The sequence below is a fragment of the Prinia subflava genome, chromosome 2 (genome assembly GCF_021018805.1).
Source record: "Prinia subflava isolate CZ2003 ecotype Zambia chromosome 2, Cam_Psub_1.2, whole genome shotgun sequence".
Classification (NCBI taxonomy): Eukaryota; Metazoa; Chordata; class Aves; order Passeriformes; family Cisticolidae; genus Prinia; species Prinia subflava.
In genome coordinates, this window is record NC_086248.1 from 14970719 (window position 1) to 14975740 (window position 5022).

The window sequence follows — 5022 nt, forward strand, 5'->3', positions numbered from 1 at the left end:
TGCAGGCACCAAGGGTACCTGAGACATTCTAAAGCATCCTGCCTGACCTCTCTGTGCCACCCCTTCCAGCCACACATCTAGGCCCTCCAGAGCCTCTCAAATGGCACAAAGATCCACATTTAGGCAACCAAGTCAAACTATCCAATATGAGTTATCTGCATGTCCAAATGCATCGTCATTATCTCAAACCAAGCCCACTCCCTGTGCCCAGTCCCAACAGCAAAGGGTGAAAAGAGTGTTAACAATGTGGGAGCTGTTCAGAAGACAGCTACAGGGCATACCAGAAGATTACAAACCTGCCCTGGAGCAAGATGCTGGAGCAGGCTCTCCTGTTCACTGCTCTGAGAGCGAGCTGGGGAGCAGCCAGGTAACCACCCCAAGCAAGCATGGCTGTAATGAGCCAGCAGGGAAAAAAGGCATAAGATCTTACAGCTTTGAACAGCTACCAGAACATGGAGTTCAGAGAGAAGGTATTTCCCACCAGGGGTAATTATGCATTGAACAGCTTTCCTGAGCACATGGCAGATTCCTCCATTCCCAGTCATGATTTCAAGATTTCACATGACAGTTTTATTCAGGAACATTATGTTTTGCTCAGCAGTTACCATCAAGTTTTGCTGGGCATAAAAGGATTAGGATATATTATTTTATTAGTCCTTTTGTCTGGCATCCATCAAGATGCTCTTTCATTGCACAGCAAGCTCAAGGGCATGCCAGGAGCTTCTCCCCAGCTATTCCTGTTGATGCACCCAGCTGAAGAACGGGAGGGAAAAAAATCTTCAAGATAAAGTTTTATCACTGAATCCATCAATAAATAAATTATTTTTTTTTTGCAGCAAAACACTCTGGTCTAGTGTAACTCCAGCAGAAAAAAACCCACACTATAAAACAGGAGACAACAGGTCTCTTACCAACAGAGACCCACTGTACCTATTCCACCACATATTGCCACATCTCTGTCTTGGGACTATCACACACACTCTTGGGACTTCAGTGACTTCTAACAATTTCAGTGAGGCTGAGACACAAATAATTCCCTTAAAGGATGTAACATTTTCCATATTCCCTTCCTTTCAAAACCCTTAAACAGATCCACTCCCTCCTCCTTTACCACACCAGCCCTTGGGGAAAAAGAGGGATTATGCAGCTGAAGTACTACTGGTGTTTCCTTCCTAGCAGGAATTGGGAAAGCTTCCATTTTGTATCCATCCTAGATCAATTACAGATAGAGACAGCAAGGCATTATATGACCATTCTTTGCCTATACTGCATTGCAGAACTGCATATCCATATACAATTTTCTACAATAGTTGCCTTCTCTGTGACTGTCCCTGTCTCTTCTTTATTTTTTCGTGTTAGCTCCCATCTATCCCCTTTTCTCCAGTGCTGCCACATGAATTGCTCATGATAAGGAAATTTGCACTCTCTTTCCGCTGGGAGCCTGTTCCCTCCCCACCTTGACCCTGAGGCTCATTTCTGAGCTTTCAGTACCAGCTTTCCTCAGCCACTTCCATTCTCATTTTCCACAACTGCCCCAGATGCAGCACCCACGTATCCCAGCTCAGCACAGATCCCAGCTGCAAAGCAGCTTTGGACAGCAGCCTGCACCCCATGCATGGCACATCCCTTCCCTGCCTTCAGTCCTGAGACATCCCTGATGATGAGACATGATGTCTCCAGCCCCAGGCAGTGAAAACACAGAGACATGATAACCTGGGCATGAAGTGTTTCCTAAGGTCACTGTGCAGAAAAGGGATGAGGCTGCTACACAGCTGCTGTCCTATCATCTCCTCTCTGCAGAGCTCATGGATGCTTGGCTGCAAAGTTAATGAGCACAGCACAGAGCTGGGAACAGCAAGGCTCAAAGGGAAGAGGAGAGAGGGTGCAGAGGATCTGCGTTGTTTGGACTTTTTAAGCCAGTGCAACAATGCCATGATCCTTCTTGACATTCCCTGGGCACTGCCTGAAGGGGAATGAGACTTCACACAGATTAGCAGACCAGACACACACAAAGTGGGGAGCAGGAGCAGAAGAGACTGGAGCTCCTTTCCTTCTTCCCGAAATTCATGCAGTCTGGTGCCTTTTATTTTTAGAAATTACATTAAAATTGCCCAAGCTCCTGCCAGCAGCTGCCCTGCCCTGAGCAGAACACACTCTCCCTATCTTGTGGTGGCAGTTACCAAAACACTTTGCATGGGAAATACCAGAGGTGGAGATAAAAGCACTGGGTTAAATTCACTCCTCAGTACATTCAGGTTTCCATTCTTCATATCACCTCCTCTTTCCCCAGCTGATGGGCCATTAACCTTAAAACCCAGAGAAAGCTGTGCCACTGGAAGAAAGCAGCTTGCTAGCCAAGCTAGGCAGACTTCAGCCACAGCACCTGGAAACGGGCACTACAGGGCTGCTTCCATCACACTGCTTCCACAAAACAAACACCTCTCAACACCCTGTAAATAATCTAGAGAAATAACCTGAGAACTCAGAGAAAGTTCTGCCATGGGAAGAAAGCAGAAGGAATTAAGGTAATCATAGGTGCCTGTTATCACCAGGAATTAGTTAACCACCAAAAATTATTATTCACGCAGACATTTAGATGCTGAGAGGAATGATGATCAGATGAGAGCCAAGAGCAGGCCCCTGTCTCCCACAGTAGTGCTAATGGTTAGGGAAAATACACTTTAACTGCTGGCCAAGTATTTCCTGCTCCCACTGTTTCCTCCCACCAGGAGGAAAATGTGCCTTTTCCCAACACCTTTCCCTAATGTGCTCACACTGGTTTCATATAGAAGTACTAATAAATGGGGAAGATGTCAGGGATTATGAGGAACATAGACCCACAACAACTGCTTCATTTTTCAAATCAGTCCAACTGAGTGCAGCCATAAATCATGCAAAGTTTTGTTAAACAGAGAAGAAAGCTGTCTTGAGCTTGCCTGGCAAGCACAGGACAAGCAACCACAGCTCAGAATTTTATTACCTCTCAGTGGGGCTAAGCTGGCTCTGCCCCTACTGATTGTGGAGAAAGGTGAGCAGCTATCATCTGCTCTTATGAGGCTGAACAGAAGTAGAGCAAAACCAGACATATTCAGCAACAGGGCATTGATACAAGAACCTGATGATGTAAAGAGTAACCACCACCCTGCTGCCACACCAGAAAAACATTTGGCTGCCTGCCTTGAGCATGGTCCAGGCCTCAAGGGGCACAGCACAGACATCACCACCTCCCTCCACAGCTCAGCCTCCAGAGTCAGCCGGGGCTTTTGATTCTGATTTCACGGTGGGAGCCTCGACTTTAGTGGGTGAAGTGCAGCCCCCCTGCAATCCATAGCTTAGCAAGTGGATATGAGAGGTGGGAACAAAGCATTGCTAACTTACAGAGGTGGTGAGGTGTGAGAAAAGCACCACCCTTTTAGCTATTGACTAATCTGAGCCAGCTGAATTTGGGCAGGGGCTGAAAGCAGCCCTGCTGCTGCTGCTGAGGCAGGAGGAGGCACATCCCTGCTGCAGCAGGCACAGTGATGCTCTGCTTGCACACAGCCTGTGCGTGCAACTCAACACCACCCACGCTGGGAGCAGCAGGCAGGCTGCAAACCTCTGAGCTTCTCTGCAGTGCCAGGCAATGGCATGTCCTGTGGGCTGGGAATTCTGCAGCCCAGAAGCAGCAGCCAGCCCCTCAGGGGCCAGCACAGCTCTCCAGTTGGCAAGGCTGAGGAGAGACCTTGCAAACTGAGTCTCATCCTCGAACTCCTGCCACTCCCCAGGTTCCCACAGCATCCTCAGGGGTTACAAGTAGCACAGAGGGGAACAGCCTTTAAAACTGGGTGGCCACAGCCAAATCACCCCACAAAAGCAGTCAGCAGTGGTGTTAACTCCCAGGGGACCAGGACCTGGCAGGGAGGACAGAGTCATGCAAAAGGAAATGCTGCTGAACAGGCCAGCCCTCTCCAGCCCCTCTTTTGAGCTCTGGGATGTAATCCAGGCCGTGTGTCACAGACAGTGCTGTGCAAGGGACATCCTGGGTACCATCAGTGACATGTCCTGGTGGTAAACAGTGGGTTTCCCAGACATGCACCACTGTCACTGTTAGGTTCTCCTCCTCCCTCAGTGCCTGATATTGACTGAAGTAGGACATTTCCATGTCCATCTGTGTTTGGAACTGTGTAGTGTCAGAGATGAAAGCACTGCTGGCTGCACCCCTGGGCCTTACTCATAACTCCAAAAGGTGGCATATTAGATGATTGTGTTTGAAAGGTGCTCATAAAAATCACCATCTGCTGAGGTAACAGAAAACAGCTTCTGTCACCAAATTGTACAAACATTTCCCTGCTCTGTGTTATCTCCTTTTCACAGGCTCCCTTCAGTGCCATTTTATGAGCATATTTTCAGACAGCTTCTCACTGTTAGCTTGAGCCAGTTCAATTTCTTATCACATTGTACAACCAGTTAGAGTTGTTCTACATTTAGTTTGGGTTTAGCAAAAGAAAAATCATGGTGAAGTTGAGGGATTTTGTTGGGTTTCCTGGACCTAAAGCCACACTAGCCCCTGGACAGTGAGCTAGAAAAAACCCCATGTTTCTAATCCAAAAATGCTCCCTGGTCTCTCTTAAGCATTAAATGGCTGATTTAATCGCCAAGAGGATGATGGAGGGTTTTTCACTCCCAATCCTTTCATGATGATTATTATTCTACTTAAAATGCCTTCAAATGTCAGCTTTTGAGTCTAATCCATGTTAAACATGAGCTGGGAGAAAACTTTCTAAGCTTTGTGTCAAACTCAACCTCTTTATGGGAAGCTCTTCTGGAAACAGTATAAAACAAACATTGGTGGATAAAAAGGAACGAGAAGAAGAAATCTTATCTTCCTTCTTCTCAAATCAGACCTCTGCTACCACGGTTACCCTTTGTGTTGTAAAGAGTCCTTCTTTGTGATCCCTCTTAGCTCAGGCCATGAGCAAATCCCAATCCTATGTGCATTTATTAACAGGCTCAGATATTTAAGGGTTAAAAGGCTCACTTATA